General features: G+C 30.9%; 1 pseudogene; it reads left to right on the forward strand.

Moving 5' to 3' along the window:
• Positions 1–9,243: 9,243 nt before the first annotated feature.
• On the forward strand, positions 9,244–10,741 carry LOC100819742 (uncharacterized; annotated as a pseudogene).
• The last annotated feature ends 2,846 nt before the right edge of the window (positions 10,742–13,587 follow it).

The raw sequence follows: 13,587 nt of genomic DNA on the forward strand, positions 1-13,587 counted from the left end.
AAGAATATACTACAAAAGTGAAAAATAAAAGTCAAGAAATTAGCAAGAATAATGATAGTTAGTCGTCATTAGTTATAACAAAGATCCTTCAAAAATTTAATTAGTTTAAACATCGTTGATTAAAATAATATTATTTAAATTCAATTTCAAAATGCATGATCAAGGAAGGGTTTTTAGAGTTTTAAAAAAATTGAGTTGTACTAAATTATTTCTAGATGTCATAAATTAATATCAGCGAGTCATTAAGTTAACAATATTGTGATTAGCACTTAATTAAGTTTATTAGCCAATTTTAATCTTTAGCTGAATTTTCTGTCACCAATCCGCAACAGTCCTTTCAATTTGTGTCCATTTGTATTAATTGACTATCACTGCAAGTCCACTTAACATTGTTTATAGAAAAAAGATGTAAATTTTCTGCATTTCATAAAGGCAATTGTCAATAGAATTTCATGATATATGGAAATAAAAATTAGTAAATACATAACTACTGAAATTTATGAAATTTTAAACTAAGTGCAAGTTTTAGTATAAAAATACAGGTTAGGAAGTAACCAATGTGCCATCTTCCATCAGACGACACGTGAAGTGGAAAATGACTTACACCAAGAAAACTGATCAAATGATGTTTGAGGCGGCAAAGAAAATTGCTAACAAGATTGTAAGTCACTTTCAATTGTCAATTGCAATTATTTATGTTTATTGTTTGATTGAGTAAACAAATAAATGTGTTCCTTATAGGATTCCATGGAGGAGCAGGCTTCAGAGGATTCCATTGTCGCTCATGGACGTTAAGATGTACTGACTATTGTCATTGGCCGACCAGAACACCCTGGTCGTGTGCGTGCTGCTGGAGCCGATGTCATGATCAAACAATACTTTGAACCGGCTCCAAGGACCTCCCACACGTCTTCGTCCATGACTCCGAAAGACATGGAGCAGTTGAGGCAAAAAATCAGGGACCAACTGGAGGAGTCAATCACAGAAAAAGTGACTCGACAAGTAATGTTGTCCTTTAGCCAGATGCAATCCCGGTTTCAATCGTAGATGCAATCACATGTACTCGCACTACCTCCTGAGCCTGAGGATGGTTGTTCAACTACTCGTATTAGCACAAAGGAAAATGTTGTCATCTGGTTTTGACGATACTCCACAAAGTAAATCCAAGGCTACTGCTAGGTGGATTGTTGCTAAAGTAAGTCATTTAAACAATGCTTCTAGTTATATTTTAATACTGTGTAGACTAATTTGAAATTAACATTGAATATCTAAATTTCATAATGTATTTAGTGTAATTGACAAAAAGGAAGTACTGCGTGCGTTTATTACGTCAGGCATCGGATGTCAACTATAATCTTAGGAAGTTTCAAGAATAATTGGAAAACGATAATTGTTTAACTCAAACGTATTTCATTTTGTTATAATTGGTATTATATATTATTAACTTATGTTTTATTATATCATGTCATATTTCAATGATGCTAGACCATTGAAACCACAGAGATTGGAGGTGCTTCGCATCCAACAGGCAAGCTACTATTTGAAAGTTAAAAATGAAACAATTAGTGTGTAAGTAGTTTTGCAATTGTAGTGTACTTATTTACATTTTTTACAATTCATGTTATATGAACATTAAATATGTTTTTAATTCATAGTAAATGTCGCAACCTACCCTTCGGTGGGAGGGCGACGCGTGACTCGCGGGTGCGTCTTCCAAGAAAAGAATACGCACGGAGTCGCCACCAACGTTTATTTGAGGAAAACGTCGGAAAAACCGGAAAAGACGTGGTCTATGAATTTTAAGTGAAAGGTTCGGGAGTTGTATTTACGCACGGGAAAGGTATTAGCACCCCACACGTCCGTCACAAGAGACGACAACCTTTAATCAAATGTGCAAATATGACTTCAATTTATATTCTTTTCTCTTTTTACGTTCTTATGTCTTTTTTATGCCTTTTTATATTTTTATCTTTTTGTGGTCGACAAGGGCGTTTCCCTTTGCTCCTACGTATTCCTCAATTGTGATGAGAAAATTAGACTTACGTAGTTCTTTTGTGAACAAAGCGTTTTGGTTAAGTTATTTTTTATCCTTTTTTGCAAGATATGTTTTTATTGAATGAAAGGTCATTTAAGGCGTTGGACCATTAGACAATCTTTCGATTCTTTTGAAAAGTGAGAAAACATTAAGGCATTGGACCATTAATGATTTCTTTATTTTTGAAAGAGGTAACAAAGTTACATATTGATTTTAGGCTTTTTAGAAATCTACACTTAACCAATAAAAGCAGAAAAGACCATTTCAAGGCATTGGACCTTTGAAAAAGGCTTTTTTAGGCGATGACAAAAAGTTTGGTTTATGAATTGATTTTAGCCTAAGTTTCACTTTAGTTATTAGTCGATTCGATTAAGAATGAGAAATCCCAAAGAAAAACGTCCGATTGATTTTTTTTTATATTTATTTTACTAAAAGATATTTTTGATTATTATAATATTATTTTACCTCTTTTTGGTTTCCAACGTGGTTACGGCATGACCGAACGGTCAGATTTCATTTTAACAGAAATTAACGGATGTTACAATTCTAATGATCGGGGGAAACTTATTTTATTTTTTGATTAGGCGAGAAAATGACTTAAGTAAATGACTAAAGCACGTCAAAAGGGGGTACGGAAAGTAAATGAAACGAAAATAAAAGTACGCGAAAAAAATGAGGACCACTAAGAGTACATAGAATGAATTGAAAAGTTTGGTTTCGGGAACTTACCGGTTGAAGACCGAAGAACGGACGAAGAACGTCGAAGAATGGTTGAAAATCTTCGCGAAATCACCCACAGAACGTTACGGAAGCGCCTCGGCTTGAATTTTCTTCATGAAAACAATTTTTTTCACTAATTTCAAGTGATCTCGAAATACCAGGAGGGCTGAACAGTTTTCTCCTTCACTCCTCCCCCTATTTATAGGAAAATAGGGGAGGAGCTTGCCACCCAGCTCGCCCAGGCGAGCTTAGCTCGGCCAGGCGAGCTAGGTTGCTTCCTCCAAAAGCAACCGCCTTCTGGAGGAACATCTTGGAAGGCCCAAGTGGGCCTGATTTCTATTTGCACCCCCATTTTTACTAAGTACACCCCTTGCCTTTTTTTGGTGATTCTTTTTTCGTAACGTTACGAAACTTTACGAATTTTGTAACGACACTTGTTTTATTTCCGTAAGGTTACGGAACCTTACGGGCCATGTAATTACTCCTTTTTTAGCTTTCAGAATGTTATGGAAACTCACGGATTGCGTAACAATACTTCCTTTTGATTTTCGGCATGTTACGGAATTTCAAGGATTGCATAAAATGCTTCATTTTGATTTCCGGCATGTCTCGGAACTTCACGAATTGCCTAACGATGGGTGTCAAGTACCTCGAAGTGGTCAAACGAAAGTTGCATGCCACCAAACAATGGTCACCGGACGAAATTAGGTTATGAAAGTAAATATTCAATTTTTAAGGAATTTCTGCTAAAAATTGTTTGAAAACAAACTAAAAATTATCTGTTGTGGTTTTGCTTTTAAATTTGCAGGTTAATTTGGGGTAACTTAAAAAAAGTAAACACATTGAAAAAATCTAAAAAACAACAACAATTTTTACTAAAAACTGACGTTGATGTTTACAAACAACATCAGTTTTCCCAAAAACCGATGTTAACATGCACTCACAACATCAGTTTCTATAAAATCGATGTTATTGTTGAACATACAACATCAATTTTTACCAAAAGCCGATGTTGGTTATCAAAAAACAACATCGATTTTTAGTAAAAACCGATGTTGTTGGATGACAACCAAAATCGTTTTTACGAAAACCGATGTTAATATAGAAATACAACATTGGTTTTTGCAAAAACCAATATTATATGTATAAGTTAACACCAATTTTGGTAAAAACCGATGTTAATATGAGGATATTTGACTTTTTTTATAATTCTTACTATATAACATCAATTTTTTGAAAAACAAATGTTGTCATTTTTATCTCAACATCGGTTTTGGAAAACCGATGTTAACGATATTACTTTCAACATTGGTACTTTCAACAACGGTTGATAACCGATGTTGAAAGTCCTTAATAATCGATGTTAAAATCCTATTTTCTAGTAGTGGGTAAGCTCACAAAATTATGAAAACCTACACATAATAATACATACATCTAAAATATGAAACCTTAATATTCAATAAACACAATAGACAAGTTTATAAAGCATATACTTCTACAATAATACTTATGCCATATATGTAGACTCAACTCCATGGAGATCTCCAACATGTGGACGAATCCGTTTGCGTGTCTCTTAAGCATAATGTAGCAGCAACAACAGGGCGAATCCACAAAATGACACATGTCAAAGAAAACCCATTGGGGTGACACTAGATATGATCTCAGAGCAATTAGGACTTCGTTAGGAAATATGTATGTGGGGGTCACCACCACAACATGGAGTTTGTAACGGCTCCGGATTCATGTGGATTCACACATCGTATATCCTCAAGGATACCAATGGTACCACCACTAGCCTTCCCAATGCTTCGTAGGCGATCCTCGTCAACTCACACATGGTACTCAATCATATATTTAACCCCATTGCTTAGATTTCCCTTATATGGATTAGACATATTCAAAGGTATGCCAGCCACCTCTCATGGGTTGGGCCTCTCCATGGAATACTAAGCAAAATTATCACCTTATTCTCAAGGCCTTGAAAAACGAAAATCCTTTAGGATTTTTCAATAACTATTTGTCTCACATTTTTGATACTACTTAAAATGTTGAACAATATATGCTAATATGTTTTTGTCTATGAGACAATTACTAATTATTATCTTATTCATCAAGGATATTAAATCCTAAAATTATTGTATTATCTACGTTGCTTAAGAATTTAAAATGTCAAATAATCTACTAATGGATTTATTAAATAAATATTAGAAAATTCCATTAAAAGGAAACTTAAAAATGATAATTAAATTAATTTACTTTGCCATTTTTTTAAAGCCTATTGTAGACTATTCTAGAATATTTTAAATACATAATTCACATCTTTGTGAATAATAATTTCTTTTCCTTTATTTTCCAAGAACATATCCAGTCACTTTCTCTAGATTTTATTAGGACTATTCTTACTTACAAAGTTCTCCTTTTTCCTATAAAGTCACTAAAAAAGAGCTATCATAAAAGGAAATGCTTTAAACCTTAAAGAATATGCCTATCTATTTTGAGCATGATTCCTGTTTTTCCAATCGTTAAACTTATTATTTAATGGTAATTATCATCATTCTATTTAGAGAGAAAAAAAATTCAGTTTTCTTTTACTTTTTCTTCTTATGGTGCCTAAGGCAGAGGGATGTTGTGTAACGGTTGCACACTCTTTAAGAATAGGTTTTTAGACAATTTATTTATTTATTATTATTTTTATACCGTTTATAATTTATTCAAATAATAACCTTAATATCTAAACTTAAGTTCTCAGTTTAAACTCTTTTTCTTTATCATAATATCTAAACTTGACTTCTTAGTTTAATTTCTTTTTCTGTATCTACCTATGGAAAGTTAAGTATTTTATTCCTTCTAACTTCATTATCTGTTTTGAACCCATTCAATGGGACTCAAACAGTCCCTATATGGCTCACAATTATACTCCTCATACAATGATATCAAAATCTCAAATGATTCATGGTTGGTACTTTATAAGTTTGCAAGAATAGGCATAATATATATCTATAATAATCTTTCTACTTTAACATGTAAAAACAATAAGCATGTATCGACTTATATAGCTTAGCTTTCATGTCGGGTATCATAAGATCCAAACTTCACGCTAATTTTTTTCCCTATGCGCATAATGATCTCACCAACTCCAGTATGCCTTTTCTTTTTCTCTTTTTCCTTGCGAAAACATATTAAGAATATATCTTCTATCACCAAAACAACAACACTCAGTACTTTCCTATTTACACTAAGCAACCAATGTAAAGGAGACAAACAAAGAGTCAGCTCCCTTACCTCAAAGAGATGCTAAAAGATAGAGGTTTAGATGAGTGATAGGTGAAGAAATTTATCACTTTGGACACGGTCTTGAATAAATCATCATTCATTTAACAACAAACCATTCCCATGAACAACATAGAAAATAGAAATGGTTACTAGAAAGAAAAATGTCCAGATTTGATAATGGAAAGGGAAGAGAAAGATTAAGAATAACTTACCAATAGTATAGATCAAGGGAAGAAAAGAATTACATTTTTTAGCTTTTGAATACTCCTTGAACTTATAATTATGAAATTGGAAGTGTATGTATTTTGAAAAGCTAAAGAAGAAGAAATACGAAGGAGAAGAGGTACTGCAGACTTCACCGTACATAACAGAATAATTAAGAATATGTGTTTTGCTTCAGTAATTTATAAGCCTAAATATATATATATATATATATATATATATATATATATATATATATATATATAATTTTATATAGTTTACTTCTACATAAGAAATCTATCATTGCCTAAAACATTTAAACCTGTACCTCCCTTGAAAGTTGCTCCACATTGCACATGGACTATCATGACTGCATCCAACAATTGTACACATGTTGCATGGTGGCATCTCTTTTATTGCACCATCTAATTTTTTTCCTCTTAGCAATAAAGTTATAATATTTTTATTACATCTGTTTGCATAGAACACCTCTTGTAACACATTTATTATAAAATCAAGTGAATGAAATTGAGTGTAGCAAATGCCACATTTTATGTGTTTTTTCTTTGTCCGTAAAACAAGTGCTAATCAATTTTTTTTTCTTTTTAATTGTTGTCACTGCTGTGTATTCTTAAACTGGTAGTGTATAACTCAATTTTGTTCCTAATAAAATTTTCTATTGAATCTTACACACAAATATTACACATATTTATTAATTATTTTTTAAAATTAAATTAAACTAACTCTTATAATTATTTTCAATCACTTTATCATGAATTAGAAAAATCACAATGTTAAATTAGACGGGTAATCATACTAATTATAATACATTAACTATTTTATGCATTTTAAGAAAGTTGGTTAATTTAATTTTAAGCAATAAATTTGTCTGTAATTGTAACATTATTTTTAAGAAACCCTTCAATAATTAATGTATATGGAGAGAGAATATTAGTATTGGTCTTTTAATTCTTAAAATTAAACTCTTTCTTTTTTCAATCATAAGAAAGAGAAAGAGACAATTGGTAGCATTTATGATACATGCATTAAAATAATTAAGGTTATTTTGATAAAATATAATTCATGCAACGACCAATTAGAACAGAGTCATATGAAAATGAATAAGGAAATATCTAAATAATCTCTTAAAAAAGAGGATGGAGAGACTATAATATTCGTTGGAAAAAATATTTTCATTAAGTTTAGAAATTGTATCATCAAATACATAATTATTTTTAAGAAATATACTTTATATAATATAATATACACTCCCTCTATTTTAAAATAATAGTCTTTTCAAGTCATGCATACATATTAGAAAACATTCAATTATAAAAATTTAGACAAAAATATCCATAGTTTTTCAACTACTATTGGCCTTAATTGTCTCACTATCTACGAATAATAAATATATTCTATCCTTTAGGCCTCGACCAACATATTTTTATGACAAATGTGTTTTTATTAAGGCAAGTATTTATTAATCTTCTTAACTAGATATAAGAGTTATAAAAAAAATAGCTCTATAAAGTCAAAAGAATTACTATTTCGAAAAAATGAACCTAAAAAGACTACTATTTTGAAACGGTGAGATTAAATATAATAATATAAATAATAACACACAAAAATTTTCATGTTAAAGGATGTCACAATTTTTTATCACAAAAATCTAAGTGCTCATGGTAAAAATATATTATAAATTAATTTAGTAAATTTTTATTGTTACTTAATAAACATATTTTGAATTTCAAATTAACTAAATTAGGGTTATTGTTTAATTCAAAATTAGGAATCTAGCTCCAATATTATATAACATAAATGCTTATTTATGTATAATTAAAATTTAAAATAAGTAAATATTTTCTAATATAAGTTATATTGTAATCAGAAAATTGCAATAAACATATTTAATTATATGGGTTAAGTTTGGGATTTAAATTGCAATATAAGATTACTTGTAATTATTGAAAATTTAATATTGAAATTCAATTTAGAGATTAAAATATTGAAAAGAAAAGGAGCTGAAATATTGAGAATATCTAATAGTGAAAATGGGGAGAGGGAGAATCTCATTTTCCAAATTATGTATTCTTACAAGTAGATATGTTAGTGAAAATTTTAATGAATAAAATATTTTTCAATGTTAGATGTGTATATTCTATTTCTTTTGAAAAAACAAACATAAAAGTAATCACCAATAATATTTGATTGAACATGGAAGCAAACTTGTATTCATATGAAGAAGCACATTTATTTTGTTTCATTCTTTAAAAGAGACAAGCCTAACAAACATGTTGATTTTGTAAATCATATCATAAAAACAAAAAGTATTTTAAATTTTATTTCGCATTAAAAAGACATTGCATAATATCGTCCTTTAAAGGAGTTTAATTTGTTGGTTAATAAGTAATGTATACACATTCCCCCACCTTTGGATTTATAATTAAAAGAAACAGAAAAACAAAAGTTTACCATGAAGAGGGATTGAAATTATTATAGAAACTAATTCTTACATAAAGTATCAATTGACACCAATTATTGTACCCATTAATAGATCTAAACAGTTGCTTAATGATTTGTAGTTTCATAAAAGTCACTAACATTTATTAATAAATTTTGTTCAAACCATTACCTGTAGATTGCAAACACATGCTTTAGCGACAAATGGAAATAAACATTTTACGTGTGTATTAAATCTACATTTAGTTATGCCAGTTATATTGCTACAAAATCTTCTATTATAAAAGCACCAAACAAGACCATCGTATGTACGTCAATTTATCTAAACAATTTCTTTAATTTTCAACAAAGACCAAATCTTCATCATGATCAATCCTTTGTCTTCTTCTCATATGGTAAGCAATATACTTTTTTTCAAACTTACTTATCAATCTACCTAATCTTTTAATCATGTGTTTGAATTATATCTAATTGAGCTTACCTTAAAAGAATAACATCATAGACAATTCATTACTAATTTTGTGACACTACTTGTTTATGTTCAGGTTAACATGGAGTTTATCTCTAATGCATTGATACTTTCATTCTCAATACTATTGTTGCTACCAAGTACATCATATTCACTATATCAAAAGCCTGAAAATCATATCAAGACAGATATTTTTGTAACTGGGAGTTTTGAAATGGGACCCTGATCAATTGCAACAAAAACATTTGAGAATATAAAGTTTCCTAAAGGTCATGTTGGAATTAAGAGTTTTGATGCGGAACTAGTTGACCAAGAAGGGAACTCTATACCTTCGTATGAAACTTACCTTCATCATTGGTTTGCAATAAAGTATCACCAAAATATAACCATGTCACCTAATCCTAAGCTTCGTCGTCATGAGGATGTTTTTTTCCAAAGAAACGAAGGCACATGTAATGGTGGCATTCTTCCACATTATTGGGGATTTGGAGTATAATCACGAGGAACAACCTCAAAAATTCCTGATCCTTTTGCTATAGAACAAGGTAACCCAACAAAAATTAAAAATGGATATGAGGAGAAATGGTTGCTCAACATCATGGTCATTGATACACGTGGTGCACAAGATAAGAAAGCTTGCACTCAATGTAGATGTGACCATATGAATCTCCCGAAGGACTTTTATAATGTCACAAGGGATATACATAACCAAAAATTGACTACAAATTATAAAGGAGGTCTCTTTTGTTGTTAGGACAACTTACAATGCAAGCAAATAGAGGGTTTTCAAGGTCCAAGGAGAATGGTTTCCTTAAGATACAAAATTAGTTGGGTTGATTGGAACATATACCAAATACCAGTTAAGGTTTACATACTTGATTCCACCGACAAAGTGAGGTCAAATGATTCCAAAATACTTCATGATTGTCTGGTAGATAAGTTTTTCAAGACAATACTTTAGGATAAAACAATATACTTTTCAATCTTATTAGAGTGAGTGAACAAAAGTAAATCTTAATTCCTTGCAGGCAGAGTATACCATTCCAGCAACTGGTGGTGGTGGTGATTCTCCTCATGTCCAAAAAGCAAACATCCCAATGGAAAAAGGAGGTTATCTAATTTATGGCACTGCTCATATGCATTCAGGTGTTGTAAATGCAACTTTATATGGACAGGTGATGAACAATATTTTTCGCCATTCTTGTAAACCATTTGTTATTAGTTACGTATTAATTTTGTGAAACTTTTTGGGAATGACTTTTTATTCAATAAATTTTCTAATTTCATATCATTGTAAAAGGTCATATATAACAATGCATCTTCAACTCTAAAATTTATGTTCTCCTACCATTTAGGATGGAAGGACTTTATGTACATCAACACCAAAATATGGAATAGGAAAAGAGGCTGGAAATGAGAAAGGTTATCTCATTGGAATGTCTGTTTGTTATCCACAACCGGGTTCAATCAAGATTCATGATGGTGAAATTTTGACTCTAGAATCTAGATATAAAAATGAGTTTCGTACTGGAGCTATGGAACATTTCTACATCTATTTGGCAGAGGAACTACCACAATGATATTAAAAATGTAATTTTAAATTATTCATGTCCCTTCACTTAGTGCTTTATTTTATTTTGTGATAGTTGGTTCATGACAACATAAACATCAACACTCCTTTTGTCCATATCTCAATACGGAGTCCTTTTTCTTTTCTTTTTATATTCCATCGTATGGTGCATACAAGAGGAATGGACAAAAGACAATAGAGATGACATAATTTTTTTCCTTTCAATTGATATTCAAATGTCTGATTGTTTAAAGGAGTATTATGCATTTTGCTCTAAACATGCTTTTTTTTATGAACACATTTCAAATTGAACCCACAAACTAATTCTTTAGGTATTTCTAAATAACATATATTTTTTAATTAGTTGTCCTTTTATACTTATAATTATAATTTTGTCATATATTTGGTTATATGCTTGAACATTTTCTCTTACTTTTTAACAAGAAAAGCTCAACATTATAGGTCATTAGGAGCATAATAAAGATGATGACAATGAGGATATATTAAAAGAATATAGATACATATTTTTATCATCATATTCAAAAATCAATTTAAAAGAGGATATTTTATTAAGCAAAGGATTGCAAAAGCATCATGATAAAACCCTATCATTCTAATTATGTCGGCACCATAGGGGCAATCAATCATATGCCCGCAAACCAAATTTGTTCATCAAAAAAGGAAATAACAACAAACATAGGAGGACATAAAACCAAATCCATGCAATTAAAAAAATAACAAAACCTATAATTAGGCATATTCAACTTATCTTGAACAGAATTATCAGCAATAAAAGCTTTGGACTATATCCCACCATATGATACCTTGTGCATGTAAACCAAGATTCGCTATCAATCCGAACAATAATTTCGTTCACACAAATATGGGAGTTATGGAAAGATATTCACTTAGTATATGACAAACAATTAATCCATCTATTTTGAAACCTCCACGGCACCAGGAGATGAGATTTGAAAACTTGTGCCAATGACAATGAGTCACCTTTCAACCATAATTGATCCGGACCTTTGCCTTGCGCTATTTCAATAGCTAAAAATGCAACTTGCAACTCAGCATGAAAAGCAATTGAAATATCCAAAGAGTGAGAGAAACAACCCAAAAAAGCACCACTAGAATTACAAAAAATTCCCCCACTAGCTGAAGGCCCCAAACAACTATTTGTTGCACCATCAATGTTGCACTTAATCAATCCCATTTGTGTAGTTGCCTGAGATTAAGGCAGCAGACATAACTTTGAGGACAATGTGCTCATACTGAAAAGGGCCCGTTTCAAACCTAGCTTGGTTCCTATTATACCAAATAAGCTAAATGATGTGTACAACAAAAGAAACGTGCACATCCTTGACCTATGAGCTAATTGAATTGAAGCAAGTATGAAACAGGTCCATAGTATAAGAAAAAGACTTGCTACATTGCAATAAGTGACTAAGCTAGTTCCAAAGCTTCATTGCTAAGGGACATTCCTGAAATAGTTGTTTTGCATTATCAACACTAGCTCCATAATGAGAACAAATAGAGGCAAAAGAAAAAAAACTCTACGTTCAAATTATCATCCGTAGGTGAACAATCTGGAATCCATCTCCAAAACAAAAAGGATTTTGATGGCGAGAATCCTTTTCTCCATAAGATCTTATGCCAAGATAATGACTACAAGTTAGTTTAGAAGAAAGAAAACACTCCTTTAAAAGTCATGTTTCCTAAATTTGAGGGGATCCAAATGGGTTTATCTATGATCTCCTCTAAAGAAATAATAACAAATTTAATGTCTTCCGCTAGCTAGGAAAAGATAGTGTGAACTCTTGAGGAAGCACCCAACATTTATTCCTATTTAAACCCTTCACCATGGGCTGGAATGAGTTTCGAGTCAATTCTAGAATATTTAGAGTGATTGTTGTCGGTTCATCAAGCCAATTATCTAGCCAGAAGGAGATGTTAATAAGATCTCCAACTAATCAAACCGAATGTTCCATAACAATCCAAAAAAAAATCCTTGATCCCTGTCCAAATAGAAGAGAAGATATAGGATTCCCCATGAGTACCAACCTCTAGAAATCTAGAATAGCACAAAAAGCCCAAGGCTCATCTGAAGTGGCTAAAGACCAAATTAGCTTCATAATTGCAACCTTATTGATTAACTTTAGTGATCTAATTCAAAGGCCACCCATCTCTAAAGGAGATCACCTTTTTTTTTTTTTTTCAGGATACTGTGAATAATTTTCTCTCGTCAATATCACTAATACAAATGAAATTTTGAAGCCACATATCAAGCATCTTCAATGTAGCTATAGGCCATGAGTAAATGTGAAAACTATATAACAACCTTCTCTACACAACTGTTTTAATCAATCGTACTCTTCCCATAAAGAAGAGTAAAGAACCCTTCCAGGAGCTTAAAAGAGGGGCACACCAAGATAAGAAAAAGGAATAGATCCTTTAGAAAATCCCAAAAAATTTTTAAAAAGGATATTTGAATTTAGAAACACATAATATATCAAATTTTCCTACAAATAAAGATTTTGATATAATAAGGAAAATTCATGTCCTCTCAATCAATTTAGTAATAGGAGTTGATTTTATGTATGTACACACACATATTTACACATATTTCAAGTGAAAATTAAATTTATTCTCGTAAAACATAATTAAGTAAATGTTATTTTTTTAGGAGTTTCAATTGAAAATTCCATCAAAATTTATCTAGACTTATGATTTGATAATATAAGAATATACTACAAAAGTGAAAAATAAAAGTCAAGAAATTAGCAAGAATAATGATAGTTAGTCGTCATTAGTTATAACAAAGATCCTTCAAAAATTTAATTAGTTTAAACATCG

The sequence above is a fragment of the Glycine max genome, chromosome 1 (assembly GCF_000004515.6).
Source record: "Glycine max cultivar Williams 82 chromosome 1, Glycine_max_v4.0, whole genome shotgun sequence".
Lineage (NCBI taxonomy): Eukaryota > Viridiplantae > Streptophyta > Magnoliopsida > Fabales > Fabaceae > Glycine > Glycine max.